General features: G+C 47.7%; 1 protein-coding gene across 6 annotated transcripts in view; it reads right to left on the reverse strand.

Annotated features, from left to right (window-relative positions):
- Window positions 1-4,773, reverse strand: part of TRPM2 (transient receptor potential cation channel subfamily M member 2) — a 57,710-nt gene extending 52,937 nt beyond the window's left edge. For all 6 annotated transcript variants that reach the window (XR_012160835.1, XR_012160834.1, XM_073360328.1 and 3 more), the window contains exon 1: window positions 4,723-4,773. The gene's annotated coding sequence lies outside the window, so the exon portion shown is untranslated. The remainder of the gene's footprint in view (window positions 1-4,722) is intronic.
- Window positions 4,774-18,081: the final 13,308 nt, after the last annotated feature.

Here is an 18,081-nt window from a genome sequence, read left to right on the forward strand (position 1 = left end):
ACAGAACCACTGCCTCATTCAGTGCACAGGCTGGATGGTGCTCCCTGAATGCATTGGAGTTAAACAGGAAATGAAGCTACTGTTGGTAGAATCCCTAGCTTTTTCACTGCAAAGGTTGGAAAGTGTGTCAGGAATGAGGCAGAAAACTACAGGAGGAACAAGAATGGGCATGTGGTTAAGGCAGCTGACTGCAACCAAGGAGACCTAGGTTCTGGCCTTTGCTCTCCTACATGCAGATGTTGGCTAGATCATCACACCAAATGTTTCCACAGGTGGCCTCCAGTTCTGTACTTCTCATTTTCTGTGAGTCTAACTTGAGATACCTCATTTAAGGGCTGAATATCCACACATGGGACTGAAGTCAATAGGTTGTGTGGGTGCTCGGCCCCTATGAAAAATTTCAAAACCATTGAAATAATTTAGCAACTTACATCCCACTTTCAAAAGTGACTCAGGGGCATGCAGGAGCTGAAATCCCATTGACTTGCAGGGAGACATGGGCTTCTTCGGCCCAGAGCCTCAAAGGCTTTTAGGTACCTAACTCCCATTGCTCCCGTGGATGTCAATGGGAGCTAGGTACCTAAGTGCCTTTGAGCATCTTAGCCCTGTGTGCCTAGCATTCATTGCCGTCCTTTGTCATACGCAGACAACAGGGCTGCGTAGGGCCCCTGAAAATTTGGGGCACCAGTGGGTGTTAGTGTCCACCCTCCCGGCTCTTCCTATCCCTGTTCTGACACTTCCTGCAGACTCCCACAGCTGGCTGCTGCAGCCTGGTGAGTCTTCCTCGGGAGGGGATTGAATAGTTAAAAGTGAAAAAGCTTCTAGCCTGCCAGACCTATTAGCACAACATTGAAACTGTTAGAGCCATTCAAGTGGTAATGATTCCATTTAACAGTCATTTGCCAAGCCCCAGGTATTATACTGTCAGTTTCTGAATTTACTGACAAAAACATTGTGTATCACTGTAATATTTACTCAGAACATGTTAGTCTACAGGACCTTAGTTTAAAATTTGCTTTAAAAATATTTCATTAGTCAGTTGAAGATTATAAAATCACATCTCTAAAAAATCCTTGCATAGATTTTTAGATGTACAATGATCTTTAGCCTTAAATGCTTGGATCTTCAGACATAGTTTTTTAAATAACTCCTTCAAAAGACCACCCTTATCTAAAATACACATTTTAATTACTATAGTAAAAAAAAAAACCTTGCTTCCAAAGTCTTCCTGTCCTTTCTGTCCATCCCTTTCTCCTTTCACACACACAACCCCCTCACCCCCATCCCAAAGAGAGCCCTTAAAGGGAAAACACCCCTTTCCTTCCAGATAGCTGGACAAAGAGTTTCCCTTTCTTTACTTCTGACTATCTGATGAACTAGTTTTAAGAGAACCCTCCAGCAAAATCAGTACCTTAGTAAAATATAAAATCCTTTGTTGTGCCTAAAATCTTTGGAAACATATATTTTTTTTTAAAGTTGGTGAAATGTCATTGTCTGTTATGGAGATAACAAATTTCATTGCCTATTGTTCAACATATTTATTGTTATGGAGATCACACAAAGTAAATTAGTGTTCCCTTTTTCTAAAAGCAATGAACATGTTATGAACACACTAAACCTCTGTGACTGATTAATTTAAAATAATGTCTTTGTTTCACTGAGTTAAATATGTAGTAATCTGGAATGATTGATCAGGAATCATGTCTCCCCCTACCCATCTCTTTTCCAAGATGAAAAGTCTCAGTCTTATTAATCTCTCTTTTCATAGAGGTATGGAATGGCTTCCGTATGAGGAGAGATTGATAAGACTGAGACTTTTCAGCTTGGAAAAGAGACGGCTAAGGGGAGATATCATTTGAAGTCTATAAAATCATGACTGCTGTAGAGAAAGTAGATGAAGTGTTGTTTACTACTTCTCATAACACAAGAACTAGGGGTCACCAAATGAAATTAATAGGCAGCAGGTTTAAAACAAATAAAAGGAAGTATTTCTTCACACTGTGCACAGTCAACCTGTGGAACTCCTTGCCAGAGAATGTTGTGAAGGCCAAGACCATAAGAGGGTTCAAAAAAGAACTAGATAAATTCATGGAGCGTAGGTCCATCAATGGCTATTAGCCTGGGTGGGCAGGGATGGTGTCCCTAGCCTCTGTTTGCCAGAAGCTGGGAATGAGCGACAGGGGATGGATCACTTGATGATTACCTGTTCTGTTCGTTCCCTCTGGGGCACCTGGCACTGGCCACTGTCAGAAGACAGGATACTGGGCTAGATGGACCTTTGGTCTGACCCAGTAGGGTCATTCTTATGTTCTTATTACTTTTATGAAGGCTTAAGAGTACATTTAAAATATAAAATCAGCTTAGAAATGCCAATTAAGAAAATGTAAAACAGAGAAGAGCTGCATCGTGTATTCCATAATATTTAATGACAGGTTTCAGAGTAGCAGCCGTGTTAGTCTGTATTCGCAAAAAGAAAAGGAGTACTTGTGGCACCTTAGCGACTAACCAATTTATTTGAGCATAAGCTTTTGTGATGATGCATCCGATAATATTTAATGTTGTATTCAGCAAGACAGCTGACTTGCCCTTACTACGAAGTTTTTGCAAATAAATGTCTGACAAACTTCAGGGCAGCTCAAAAAACCTGTGACTGACATTTTTTTTTATTCCCAAGCTTAGAGCTTTTAATTAGGTACCTTCTGCATGCCCATTCTGCGGTGAGGGAGCGCATACGGGGGTGTCTGTGGGGAACTGTGACTCTCCACTGCCGTGAGGTGGGCCAGGCGTCTCGCTATCCTTTGCTTCCTCATCCCTTCCCCCTCGCCCCCTTGCTGGGCTGCCGTCGGGCATAGGGGCACCAGTTTAATAATACTGCGTAGGGCCCCATAAATCCTAAGGACGGCCCTGCTAGCATTCTTTAGAAAATGGAACAAAGGCTCCTAAATCATTTAGCTGCATATTATTATCTCCATGTGTCCAAGGGGGCTGCCAAGATCAAAAGCTGGAAAAAATGTACACTACCTTTTGGGGACCTCACTGATTGGTGTCTCAAGCTGGGCCCCCATGGGTAAAATTTTCAAAAACTGCTATCTCACAAGGGAGTCATAAAGACAAAATCACTAATATTTGGGAATGAGGCACTCATGATGAGCAAGTGCCTCATAGTGATAAGCAAGCCCAGAGTCTGATAATTCTGTATTTTAGTGGCTATTTGGGATGGTTTGCAGTAAATAAGGCCTCGGGGGGTTACACACTGAATGATGAGTGGAGAGAGAGAAATACTGAGAAGCTTCCACGTTCCCAGAGTACTAGCCACCCATAGGCAGCGAGTTATATGGGCCTGGGGTGCCCATGCTCCACCAATATTCAAGAACTGGGGCCCGGCTCCACCAATATTTGGGCTTATATTTTCAGAGCTGTCCTGTCCATGGGATGGACCGGGGCAATTGCCCCAGGCCCCATGCTTTGGGAGGTCCTGCGCTTCAGGGGGACATGGGGTCCACGGTGGCCTGGGGGGTTAGCAAGGGGCCTGACTTGGCAGCCGTGAGCGACCCGGCCCCAGCCCCCTCTGCTCCGCTCCACCCCACACCTCCTCTTCCCACTCTGCCCACACTCCACCCCTTCCTCCAAGCCCCCATCCTGCCTCTTCCCGCCCCTGCTCTGCCCCCTCCCTGCCCCCATTCCACCCCAAGCCCCAGTCCCCACCTGCCTCTTTCCAGCTTCCCCATGAGCGTCGCCAGGAGCCAGCGGGGCAGAGCAGAGAGGGCTGGGGCGGCATCACTTGCTGCTGCTGGCACCAGGCCCACTGCTAACCCCTCCAGGCTGCCCTGGATCCCGTGTCCCCCTGAAGCACAGGGCCCTCCAAAGTGCAGGGCTGGGGGGCGGTTGCCCTGGTCTGTCCTATGGATGGGATGGCTCTGCTTGGACCCATTCTGGGCACCACCAAAAATTATACAAACCTGGTGCCCATGTAGCCACCCTCTGCATGGAATGAGGCAGGGACTTTTTTTGGGGGGAAAAACAGTATCTTGGCTAAAGAGGGCCTTGGCCTACACCAAAGAAATCCTCAACATGCACTAGAGATGGCTGAACAAAATCACAGTTATTTAATATTGTATTTTGCTCAATACCTCCATCAAACTGCAGAAGGCAATCCCATCTCACCCTCTCTGGTATCTGCTTATATAGAGACCAGGATAAAACTCAGGCCTGTGGTACACTCTAAACTAGCCAGCAGTGCCTAGCACGCACAGCGCTCGCTGACGGGCGTTCACACAGGGCCCTCCGCTGGGCACTGCATACACAGGAACCCTCTAAGAGAAAGCAGAGGCACAAAGGATTCCACAAGGGGGACACACGCACATCTTCCAAGGTGGACACGCACACAGCCTATCTTACAGGGAGCACATGCACACAGGAGCTCTCACATGTCACATGCATACATGTGCATGGCGTGGTGAGGACCCCAAAGTGGTTTTAAATGGATTAAAGGGTTCTTGCAGCCCTGCCCTACAGCATAGTTGCAGATAGCCTGATTCCTGAGCAATTTTGGACAGCCCTCAGGGGCATTTCTGTCAGATTCTGTCCTTCTGCAGGGCACTGGTTGCTACTGACATTGTCTGGGACAGCCATTCCCAGGCTTTGCAGCTTCCAGGCCCTGACTGAAGTTCCTGAAAATCTGCTAAGACCCGACACAGAAACTGTACATTCCAAACAATGTACCTGCCTGCACCTGCTGTGCAGCCTCCTTCTGCATCTCCTGCTCAGACGTTCGGTGCCAGACATGGGGAATGTCCCTTCGACTCCCCCTCCAGGCAGGTCAGTTGACTAGCTGAGACCCAGGTGATGAGAGAAGAATCAGCTGAGGCATCTCTGAACTGACTGACTGCAGTTAGGAGGAGGAGACGGGGCTGCTGCTGGCAGCCTTCCAGCAAATCAGACTGCAGAAGCAGTCCCTAGACCTGCTAGGGAGCTTTAGGCATAAGGACAATCCAGAGTTTGCTAGACCTTGGTGAGTCACATACCCTTTGTAAACTGCAGAGGAACCCTTTCCATTCCACAGCCTGACAAGGCACTTTCTTTCTCCTGAGTAGCTTCATCTTAACAATGCAAATGATAGTCCAAAATCTGAACCACTCTTCACAACTCTTAATCAGTGGCTGCTTTGTTATGCATGAGGGCCCCATTTGCAAGAATACTTGCTGAAAAGAATAGCATATCCACTGCTTAGATGGAAACTTGGGTCCATTTATTTCCAAGCCTGTCAAGTCCAGAGTAGATAACAAATCTCACTATACTTAGCATTATATGCAGTAAACACTCTAAACCTTAAATTACTGTTCATGGAAATAAAGTCACATTTCACATACATTCTCTCTCCTATTATGCAGTTGAGGTGCAGGAGGGGACTCCAGTCTGGGGGGTGGGGCTGAGGGATTTAGAGTGCGGGAGGGGGCTGCAGGTTGAGGCAGGGGATTGGGGTGCAGGAGAGGGTATGGGCTCTGGGCTGGGGGTGAGGGCTCTGGGGTGCAGCCAGGGATGAGGGGTTTGGAGTGCAGGAGGGGGCTCCAGGCTGGGGGGTGGGGACGAGGGGTTCAGGGTGTGGGAGGGGGCTCTGGGCTGGGATTTGGGGTGAAGAGGGGTGAGGGCTCTGGGCTAGGGTTGTGGGCTCTGGGGTGAGGCTGAGGATGAGGGGTTTGGGGTGTAGGAGGGGGGTCCGGGTTTGGGGGGCCTTAGGGCTGGCGCAGAGGGTTGGGGCTCATGGTTGGGGTGCAGGCTTACCTTGGGCGGCTCCCGGTTGGCAGTGCTGCTGGTCTAAGGCAGGCTCCCTGGCTGGCCTGGCACAGCATTGCGCCCCAGAAGCATCCGGCAGGTCCGGCTCCTAGTCGGGGGGGCAAGGAGGCTCCACACGCTGCTCTCGCCCACGGGCACCGCCCCCCCCAGCTCCCATGGGAGTGCAGAGCCAGTGCGTGGGGCAGGGGCAGCACGCGGAGCCCCGTGACACCCCCCTTGGAGTCCGACCTGCTGGCGACTTCTGGGGTGCAGCGCGGTGCCAGGCCAGGTAGGGACTAGCCCGCCTTAGCCCTGCAGCACCGCCACCTGGACTTTTAGCGGCCCAGTCAGCAGTACTGACCGGAGCCGCCAGGGTCCCTTTTCGACCGGGCTTTTCAGTCGAAAACCGGACACCTGGCAACCCTAGCGAAGGTGGCTGGTGAAAGCTCATGTGTCCCTACAGAACAGAGCTGGGAAGAGAAACATCTCGTTGCAGAGCGACCGTTTACCTTGCTGTTGGGGATAGGCCCTCAGTGGAGGATCAGGCCCTCTGCACCTCTGTACCATGGATGCAATAGCACTTCTCTCCCACGCCAGGGGGAGAGGGAGGGAGCACATTAACACATGGGCAGTGGGTAGATCCTGGGGCTGGGCCAGTCCATGTTCTACAGCAGGGAGCAGGGAGTGGAGCCCCCCAACGCAAAGAGACCCACAGCTTAGAGCCTGCTGTCCCTTCTTCCCCACCCTCCGGGCTTGTCTACACTGGCAAGTTTTGTCACCAAAAACAGCCTTTTGGCAACAAAACAGCAAGAGCGTACACACTACAATGTGACTTTTGTCGCGAAAAACGCCCACTTTTGGCAACAAAAAACTTCCACCCCTATGAGAGACTTTTGTCTTTTCCCCTCCCTTGATTGTGGGCAAAGAGCCAGTATAGACGCTGCTGATTGTTTTGTCGACAGCACTGGCTTCTGCCAGTATCCCACAATGCCTGCCCTGATTGCTCTGCTCGGTGATTCATAGATTCATAGATTCATAGATATGCTGCCCTGCAGGCATGCGCCCCTCCCCTTCCAAAGCTCCCCGGAAGTATCTGTGAACAACTCCGGGAAGTATTGGGGAACAAACAAAGAGCAAATCATTGGAATGCTCCTGTTCTGCCCTGCACTAGGAACACAGCAGTTCCCCAGCAGGGAGAGCTCACAGAGCTACTCATGATGTTGCGCTCGGCAGCTGAGGGGGCTGTGGGAGAACTCGGAGAGAATCCCAAGATGTTGGGGGGGGGGAGGGCTAGCTCAGTGGTTTGAGCTTTGGCCTGATAAACCCAGTGTTGTGAGTTCAATCCTTAAGGGGGCCACTTAGGGGCAAAATTTGGGGATTGGTCCTGCTTTGAGCAGGGGGTTGGACTAGATGACCTCCTGAGGTCCCTTCCAACCCTATATTCTATGATTCTATGTGCAGCAATCAGCTCTTCCTTCCCACAACATTGCACTGTGGGATACATACCCACTGTGCATTGCTCAGCCTGTCGATGATGGTGTCCCCAATGTGGACGTCATCTGTCAACAGAGGGAGCAAGTGTGAACACCCTTTGGCGATTTTTGTTTTGTCGCCTTTTGGGTGTCGACGTAAGTTTTGTCAACAAAACTTGGTAGTGTAGACAAGTCCTCTCATGCATAATGTAGCAGCCCAACCTGTTCTTTTCTCACCACTCCCCTCCCTAAACCCCCCCAGTACTCCCATGCATGATGCTGGCAAACAAGGGGCCAGCTCTTGCCAAAGCTTTAGGCCTCAGCTGAGCACTGAGAAATTCATTGCTGGAAACCGGACCAGCTCACCTCTGCAGTATGGCTAAGATGGGTATTGGACGTATAACAATGGGTTTCGCCTTTACAAAATGCTTCTAAATTGCTGCAAGCATTAATCTCACTTATAATATCTTTATAGTTAAGTTTTTGCTTTGCAACTGTAACAAATGTTTGGTCTGGAACCATGAACCTGTCAGGAGGGATTGTCTGCTCCTCATCAGGACAGTTATCAAAACTAAATGGGCCATTGTGGGACATCACAATACAAAGACTTTGTTAATTGCTCCTTCACACCCAGGAAGAGGCTGTGTGCAAACGGGCTCGACCCATCAGCTTGAATTCTGAAAGACAGATATAAAAATAGTTGACAAGAAAATTGTTCATCTCTTTTGCTGTTCAGACTCTCAGGGCTAGAGCTAGAAAACAGAAAGCAGAGATTTCCACGGTCAAACTAGGTTAGCCCTAAAAGACATTCGGTGCTGCTGACCGATAAGGCTTCATGTCCTGCGAGGGCTACTATGAACACAACTTTGTCCTCCAAACCATCATCGAAACGGCCAGAAGGGCATGGAGGCAGTGCACGGTAGCATGGCTCGACCTGGCTAACACCTTTGGGTCCATGCCCCACCACCACATCTTTGCCATGCTCCAAGAGTTTGGGATGCCAGAGAACTTCCTCTGTGTGATCTGAGAGGTGTACGAGGGATGCAGCACCACCATTCGCTCGGTCGAAGGGGAGACCGCCGAGATCCCAATCCAGAGCGGAGTTAAGCAGGGCTGTCCCCTCAACCCCATCATCTTTAACCTCGCCATGGAGCCGTTGCTGCGAGCGATCAGATGGCTTCAACCTCCACAGTAAGAGGGTGAGCGTCCTGGCTTACGCGGATGACCTGGGCCTGACTGCGGATGACCCAGAGAACCTCCAATGTATGCTAGATGCCACCAGTCGAGCTTCCGATTGGATGGGGCTCCGCTTCAATGCAAAGAAGTGCGCATCTCTCCACATCGAAGGCAGCAAAAGGGACTCGGTGTAGACGACAGGGTTCCAGATCCAGGGCGAGCTCATCATCCCCCTGGCAGAGGGGCAGGCGTACCGGCACCTCGGCACACCGACGGGTTTCCATGTCCGGCAGACACCCGAGGACACCATCCAGGAGATCTTGCAGGATGCCGCCAAGATCAACGCCTCCCTGCTAGCACCGTGGCAGAAGATAAATGCCTTGAACACCTTCCTGATCCCCCGCATCTTGTTCGTTCTAAGGGGTTCCGCCGTGGTGAAGGTACCCCTCAACAAGGCAGACAAGATCATCTGGCAGCTCCTCTGTCACCTTTGTAACCTCAGACATGGATTTCCTTCAGCCTGTCAGCGAGGCTGTAAACATGGGCGCGGGGCAGACACTGTGCTGGTCTTGCTGGCCCGATTTTCTCCCACAAAGCATCCATGCTGGTTTTTTTTTAGATTCATCAGCTGCATCCAACACAGTTAGCACAGAGTTTTGTGGGCAGGAGTTCAGTCATCATTAGCAGGGGACACTGAACTACTCATAAGTGTGTCCAATCCTTCGTAGCAAAGGGGAGTTTGAAGCAGTTGCTCTCCTACCCTGGGGCCCTCTTGGGGAATCCTGCAGAGATCTCTGCCTTCACCCTTCCTATTTCATGGGAATCTATGGCTTTGAGAGCTAGTGCCGAGTCGCAGGCTGCAGGGTCCTCAGCATCGTGACATCCTGCTCATGTCAGACCCAGCCAGTGCTGGGGCAGTAATTAGCCAGGGACGGTACAAAGCTGGGGCATTGGTGCAAGCGAGTGGTTTATGGCCCTCACTCTAGAGGAATGGGGGGACGTGTGGGTTGTGGGAAAGAGTTATTGAGGCAGAGTCATACCTGCATCTGTGACCCCAGAACTCGTTTCCCTTGGCCCATCATAGCCCCCTCGATAGCTACCCTTCCTGGCAGGTTTCAGAGTCTGCCTCCTTTCAGGGGCATTTGGGGCAGAGCAGGGTTAGGGCTTGGGGTGCCAGAGTGTGGTTCAGACGTATCAAATGTACTGCCTCCCTCCCTATCCCACGATACCGCAACCCATGGCAGTGTGCCAGGACAGGGAGCAGCAGGGCAAGGAGATCAGCTTCATCAGCACGGAGGTGGTTCTTAGGCAGTGGATCCCAGCAGTTCCTTAGGACAGCTGCTCCCCTCCTCTGGCGGGAGGTATTGACAGCCTCCACCAGCAATGGATTATTTTGTCCATGGGTGAGGTTTCTCACCCGTCGCCCTAGCATGGACTTGGCCACAAGGCCTTGGCCCAAACCTGGAGGTTCCCTTGGAAGTTAGAACCACCTTTGCCTCTACGCTGGCCCTGGCATCATGGCCCCTCCCCAGCCTGCCCATTCCTCCTCCTGACCAGAGAGAGCAGAGACATAATGCAGAGCAATTCATCTTGGACACCTGCAAACTCCAAAACACAGCTACTCACCACAAGGGAGAAAGCTGAGCCAGTACTGCTAAAGGAGACCAATGGATGGCAAAAAGAAAAGGAGTACTTGTGGCACCTTAGAGACTAACCAATTTATTTGAGCATGAGCTTTCGTGAGCTACAGCTCACTTCATCAGATGCATACCGTGGAAACTGCAGCAGACTTTATATACACACAGAGAATATGAAACAATACCTCCTCCCACCCCACTGTCCTGCTGGTAATAGCTTATCTAAAGTGATCATCAAGTTGGGCCATGGATAGCAGTGGACAACAAAATGGCCATGTGTTGGCAATACAGTATGTACAGCCAATAGTTAAGAGCTGTGTCTGTGGAGAAGCGTCACATCATAGAGCAGGGGAGTAATAGTTCTTCTATGAGGAATCTTTCCACTGAGTCCAATAAACATTGGCTCCGGCTGTAAACGGTTCTGGTGCAATTGCATTGGGAATATTCGGTTCCTTTCTTAGCTCTCATGAAGCATAAGAACTGAGAGTTTATTGTTATCATGGTTCTGTGCATCTCTCTGGCCGATCTGGTGAAGGCCTTACTCACAACTTGACGGCATTTCTCTATCTGGGCGTCCATCTATAATGTGGTAACTTTGGAACACCACATCCAATCAATGCCAAAATTTCAGAGAATGTTCTAGGCATAACTGGGCAGAATCCAACTGATCTGGGGGGAAATCAGAAAAACAAAAGGGGGGGGAAATGGGGCCCCTGCCATCTGATTAGCATAGTCACAGCTACAAACACCTCTGCAATTGTCTATAGATAAACTAATGGCACCAATTGACACCTTCCAGCATAACAATATTCCGAATAGAGTTTCATCCTCCTAGTAGCATTTATTACATTAATACTCTGAATGATTTATCACCCAGGTTGGGGAGCAAAGGGTGAATGCACACAGCCCCTGGCCTAGGCAGGGAGGGAGAATGAAGGACCTCAGTGTGGGCGGGAGAGGAGGGAATGAGGAGACACACAGACTAGGATTGCCAGGTGTCCAGTTTTTGACCAGAAAGTCCAGTCAAACAGGAACCTGTACAGATGTACTGACCGGACACCAAAAGTCTGGTTACTGTTGTGTGTGTGGGGAGGAGAAGATGTGAGTCATCAACCCGCACCAGCCCCTGCTCAGCCGGGACCACCTCCTACCTGCATCTCATGGGCAGGGAGGCTCCATGTCAGTGGCTGCAGTTCCCATCCCAGCCCCAGAGCAGAGGGAGGCCAGCTGGTGGTGGGAGAGAGGTGGAGACAGGGAGCAACAAAGAAGGAGGAGAGGGGAGAGCAGCAAGTGTCAGGGGAGGGGTGGAGAGGACCGAGCTGGGGGCAGGGCCTCAGGGGAAGAGGCTGGGAAGGGGGAGGTTCCAGCACTCGTGCTGCAGTGTCCAGTTTTCAGAAATTAGAAAGTTGGCAACCCTAGATCCCCAGGCAAGAGGAATGTTGGGGGGAGTTGCGGGGCGGGGATACAAGGAGCCCTGGTATATGCAATGGGCTCAGCTACACAAGCTATGAAATGTGAGACCCCTGACTTAATAAAACAATAATATCAATAATAATCATTACCAGAAAGAAACTGGAATTCAAAACCTAGTAAGGCTAATAGCAAGGAGCACAAACTCTGGCAGGTGAAGTGTTAAAGTGAAATAAGGAAGAATAAGAAATAACAATAAGAAAGAATTTAAGAAGCAACTTGCTAAAGATGCAAAAACTAACTGTAAGAATTTTTTAAGTACATCAGAAGCAGGAAGCCTGCCAGACAGACAGTGGGGGCACTAGACAACAAAGGTGCTAAAGGAGCACTTAGGGAAGGGAAGGCCATTGCTGAGAAACTAAATTAATTATTTGCATCAGTCTTCACTGCAGAGGATGTGGGGGAGGTCCCCACATCAAAGCTATTCTCTTCCGGTGACAAATCCCAAGTATTTTCCTACATTGATGTGCCAATAGAGGAGGTTTTAGAACAAATTGATAAATTAAACAGTAATAAGTCACCAGGACCAGATGATATTCACTCAAGAGTTCTGAAGGAATTCAGATATGAAATTGCAAAACTACTACGTGTTGTATGTAAGCTATTACTGAAACTATACTCTGTACCAGATGACTGGAGGATAGCTAATGTAACACCGATTTTTAAAAAGGGCTCTAGATATGATCCTGGCAATTATAGACCAATGACCCTAAATTCAGTACCTGGCAAATCGGTTGAAATTATAGAAAAGAACAGAATGATCAGACACATAGATGAACCTATTGTTGGGGAAGCATCAGCACAGCTTTTATAAAAGGAAGTCATGCCTCACCAGTCTAGTCAATTTCTTTCAGAGGGTCGACAAGCATGTGGACAAGGGTGTTTCAGATGATATAGAGTGGTTGAATTCTCATGGATCAGTAATGGATTAAAAGATAGGAAACAAAGAGTAGGAATAAATGGTTAGTTTTCACAATGGAGAGAGGTAAACAATGGGGTCCTCCAAAAATCTGAACTGGGACCTGTGCTGTTCATTAATGACCTGGAAAAGCAGGTGAATATTGAAGTGACAAAGTCTGCAGATGATACAAAATTATTCAAGATAGTTAAATCCAAAGCTGACCATGAAGAGTTACAAAGAGATCTCACTAAATAATACATACAAAATGATGGGGTTTAAATTAGCTGTTACCACTCAAGGAAGAGATCTTGGAGTCACCATTAATAGTTCTCTGAAAACTTCAGCTCAATGCGCAGCGGCAGTCAAAAAAGCTAACAGAATGTTAGGAACCGTTAGAAAAGTGATAGATAATAAGACAGAAAATATCATAATGCCACTATATAAATCCATGACACGCCCACATCTGGAATACTTCATACGGGTCTAATTGCCCCATCTCAAAAAGGTTCAGAGAAGGGCAACAAACATGATCAAGGGGATGGAATGGCTTCCATACAAGGAGAGACTAAAAAGATTAGGGCTGTTGAGCTTAGAAAAGAGATGATTAAGAGGGATATGCTAAAGATCTGTAAAATCATGAATGGTGTAGAAAAAAAGTGTTATTTACCTTTTCCCACAATACAAGAATCAGGGGTCACCCAATGAAATTAATAGGCAGCAGGTTTAATAAAAACAAAAGGAAATATTTTTCATACAATGCAACGATTAACCTTTGCAACTCGTTGCCAGGGCATGTTGTGATGGCCAAAAGTATAACTGAGTTCAAAAAAGAGTTAGATAAGTTCATGGTGGATATCAATGGCTGTCAGCTAAGATGGTCAAGGGATGAAAACCCATGCTCTAGTGTTCCTGAACTTCGAAATGCCAGAAGCTGGGACTGGATGGCAGGGATGGATCACTCAATAATTGCCCTATTCTGTTCATTCTCTCTGAAGCATTTGCACTGGCCATTGTCAGAAGACAAGATACTGGGCTAGATGGACCACAGGTCTGACCCAGTGTGGCTGTTCTTATTCCTGTGTCAATAAACTAATTCAAAGGAAGCCTGGGGAGAGGTGTGAGGACACATATGAGTTCAGAGTAGAGTGAGAGGAGAGCACTGTGCTATGTTCACAGCACACACACGGAGAAGTTAGATAGAAACATAAATACTCTCGCTGGAAGGTTGCACCATAACACTATTTTGTTACATTGAATTCAGATAACACAAAAGACCCAAAAATAGAAACAAAGGCTGCTCCCTAAAACAGAGGCACAACTCTCCCCAGCTTACCCTAGGCTGGCTGCAAACTGACTCCAGTTTCACAGGTCCCTGCTAAGTCCCCTGCCTACTAGCAGGACGAGGAAATCCCCATTGAATTTAACGAGATAGATCACAATTTTTACACAGCTGTCATTACACCACACTGTGCAGCATGTTTAGTATGGCTTCTGAGGAGCTGGAAGCCAGGGTGGAATCAGGGCCTGCAGGTGATCCTGGGACCTGCTCGGTGAGCTGCAGCTCAACACCCTGATCAACCAGACTCCCTGACTGACTGAGAGGCATCACCTCATGTGCTTTTAAACCCAGCCTCAGCACTAGGTCAGTGGCTGTTCAATGCTTATTTCCCCTAGCTGTGATTGCTCCTGTACCTTCCTTGTTCCTGTCCTGTTCCCTTGCCTGATCCTTGGCCTGACTCCTGGTTCCTGACTCTGGCTTTGACTTCCTCCTGTCCCAGTCACCAGGTGTCATAAATATAAAGGGAAGGGTAACCACCTTTCTGTATATAGTGCTGTAAAATCCCTCATGGCCAGAGGCAAAGTCCTTTTACCTGTAAAGGGTGAAGAAACTCAGGTAACCTGGCTGGCACCTGACCCAAAATGACCAATGAGGGGACAAGATACTTTCAAATCTGGAGGGGGGGAAAGGCTTTTGTCTGTCTGTGTGATACCTTTGCCGGGAACAGATCAAGGATGCAAGCCCTCCAACTCCTGGAAAGTTAGTAAGTAATCTAGCTAGAAAATGTGTTAGGTTTCTTCGTTTTGGCTTGTGAAAGTTGCTGTGCTGGAGGAAATGTGTATTCCTGGTTCTGTGTCTTTTTGTAACTTAAGGTTTTGCCTACAGGGATTCTCTATTTTTTTAATCTGACTGCCCGTAAGATTATCTTCCATTCTGATTTTACAGAGTTGTTCTCTTATCTTTTTTTGTTCTTCTAATAAAGTTCTGTTTTTTTAAGAATCTGATTGGATTTTTTGGGTCTTAAAAATCCAAGGCTGGTTTTTGCTCATCTTGTTTATTCTCAAGCCTCCCCAGGAAAGGGGGAGTAAGGGCTTGGGGGGATATTTTGGGGAAATAGGAACTCCAAGTGGTCCTTTCCCTGTTCTTTGTCTAAATCGCTTGGTGATGGTAGCATACTGTTCCTGGACAAGGCGAAATTTTGTACCTTGGGAAAGTTTTTAACCTAAGCTGGTAAAAATAAGCTTAGGGGGTCTTTCATGCGGGTCCCCACATCTGTACCCTAGAGTTCAGAGTGGGGAGGGAACCTGACTCCAGGCCTGACCGCCCACTCCCTGGTTTGTGACAGTAGGAGTCCAGTATCAGAGGGAGAGCAGACCCTACCCACTTGTAGACTCTGTCATACTTTCCCACAGGATAGAAAGCTTTCCATTCTTTTCTGTGTTTTTCCATTCTTCTCAGTGGCTGAGAGCTACAGGCTAGGATTTAATTTCTTGAAAGATTTCAATATGCTTAGAATGGACTCTGTCCCCCACAGCGCTCCTTCGCATTCTTCCATTTAAAGGCCCTTCCCTGGCAGCACTCTGTTCTGTGTGGTCACTGATGGCATGGGAGTCGTCTCTGACTGAAGTTCTGGTATATTGCATCATGTAAATATTTTATAAGATTAACAGTAACAGAAGAACAGTGCAATTAACAGCCACATGCAAGCTGGGCAGACCTTACAAGGGTGCCCATTAAAACCACAGACCTAATCTAAAGGGAACAACTGAGTCTGAGAGTGCTCAGCCCAAACTCTCCCACCAAAATCTCGCGCGCTCTGACAAGAGGCAACCCAGTCCTAAACTAGCCTACAGGTCTCCTTCACCCTAGGGAAGTGAAGTCCTGATATGTTCCTGAAGAAAAAACTAGCAGAGAATAGGAACAACTAGGAACTTGTCTGCTCATGTTATCAACACACTCCTCAAATGTAGAAAATAGCTACAACAGAAACACCACAGGTTTGAGCCAAACATCACTGATACCCATAGGAGTTTTTCCACTGACTTTAATTAACTTTGGGTCAGACCCTACGTGAACATCAATAAGATTGTTTTGAGAAGTCGTTACAGCTCAGGGACAGGAAAATGTAAGTGTAATTATTTTTAACATACTTTAGAAAAAATGGAAAGTACATTATTCCTAAACACCCAAGTCACGCAAAGCCAAGGTCAAAGTGATCAGTAATCTGCCTCTGTTGGCTATTATGAGAGATACCAGAACCGAAAGGGCGTTATCCAGGGTCCTAACGAAAGAAAGCAACACGAAGAGTTTGGTATCAAGCACAAAGTTGGGAGGAACAGCCCTCAGCTCAGCTCAGAATCTGTAGAGTGCATTTGGAAAACGATCACTTTGGCAAATCTTATTTCTGCCTGAGTCTTATATTAATTATCTTCTTTTATCAGGGCTAGCAGTGAGTGTCTGGTCTAGTCATCTCCTCCAGGCTGAGCTGTAAGGTCATGCGACTGCACTGCTTCAATAAACAGGAATATGCAGATTTCAAAAGTTCTTGCATTTTTTGAAGGGAAAAGTGGAATTGAATTTGCTGGCTTTTCCTGTGCTCCCAAAGAAACCCTCTCCCACCCATCAGAACTCTCTGTACGCTGCTACCAGCAGGACTTTCCTCTGATCAGCTTTCCCTTCCCATTCTGTGCGAAGCTTGCAACACTGCTGCTGCTTGTGCTGTCGTTGTTCTATAGATCAACAGAAAACTTCAGCCTACAGGGCTGTCAAGCCAGCCCCCCCATTCTGTGTGAAGCTTACAGCTTCATGGAGTTACGACAAACTCCCTCAACATGTTTTAGGTAGTAAATTGAGATAATAGAATCATAGAATATCAGGGTTGGAAGGGACCTCAGGAGGTCATCTAGTCCAATCCCCTGCTCAAAGCAGGACCAATCCTCAACTAAATCATCCCAGCCAGGGCTTTGTCAAGCCTGACCTTAAAAACCTGGACAAATAAAAGGGCTCGTAGGTAGAAAGAAGAGGGTTAGAATTAGGGTAGGTGCTATTCATGGCAGCTAGCGAGTGGAGTGTCTTGGCGCTCTCTGCTGGGAGTGGTATTTTAAATTATATTGATCAATGCTTTATAAACAAATACAATATGTACAAATTATTACATTTGCACGGGACACTAAAATAAGAATTGCAGTTAAGATATGAGAAATATAGCTATTTTATAGTTTACACATCATATACTAGGCAAGCAGGGAGAAACAAAGTGAAATCCATTTATTCATGGCTGAATATCAGTGACACCATAACACAATTTTCTGAAGCCTTTGCAAGCCATCGCTAACTTCAAACGCTCAACAGCTAACTTTGCAATGACCTTGCTGCACACCATCCATCATCTCCTTGCCGGTTGTCCTCTACTATGTTGCTTCACCATTCCTTCAATAATAACTTTCTTAAAATTATTTCCAGCTTTATGCCTAATATGACTAAAGTATGTAAGTTTGCATCTTTTGATTTCTGACATCAGGAGCTGCTTCTCTCCAGTAATATTTCCAACATAGGCATTGGTCTTTTCTTCCATCCAGGAAATATGCAAGAGTCTTCACCAGCACCATATTTCAAAAGCTTCAATTTTCTTTTTGCCAGCAGCACTAACTTCTGGTGATTCACATCCATAAATAGCTATGGAAAAAACTAGGCTTTGCATCAGTCACACCTTCACATATTATAAGATGCCACAGTTTCCCCACATTTGTTAAGGAAGGTCACAGCTGAGTGAGCAATCCCTAGTCTTCTGATTTCCTTCAAACAGCCTCCTTGGCTGGAGATATATGATCCCAGATAATTAGATTCATCTACTGCTGCTACAGTTAATTGTGATGTCCACTTGCACCCTGTTAAACGAAGCAGAATAGAAGTTAGCTAAGTGCTTAGATATGATGTGAGGCCCTGCAGTAAACATTGTTTACGCCAGCTGACAGCAGTGAGAATTGCACTGATGTTTGACAATTGCTTTTGCTAAACTCTCATACAGAACTGAGCAGTGACCTTCATTTTTCCAAACTCGAGGCTTCTGGGGAGCACCCCCTACAGTGGGGGGAGGGACATAGTGGGGGTCCTCCATACCCTGAACCAGGCAGCCCCTCCACACTGTACTGGGGGCATCCCATACACCACCACCTTTGCACTGGGCAGCCCCTCCCCGCTGTACTAGGGGCACCCAAACACCCCCATCCCCTGCACTGGGGCCACCCCTTTCCCCTATAATGGGGGCACCCCAACACCTCCATCCCCTGCACCAGGCAATCCCTCCCCCCATAATGGGAGTGTGACATTCTGTACCTCGGGGAAACACCCTGCACCCCCTTGTTCATCTTTATA

Source organism: Lepidochelys kempii, chromosome 9 (assembly GCF_965140265.1).
Source record: "Lepidochelys kempii isolate rLepKem1 chromosome 9, rLepKem1.hap2, whole genome shotgun sequence".
NCBI classification, from domain to species: domain Eukaryota; kingdom Metazoa; phylum Chordata; order Testudines; family Cheloniidae; genus Lepidochelys; species Lepidochelys kempii.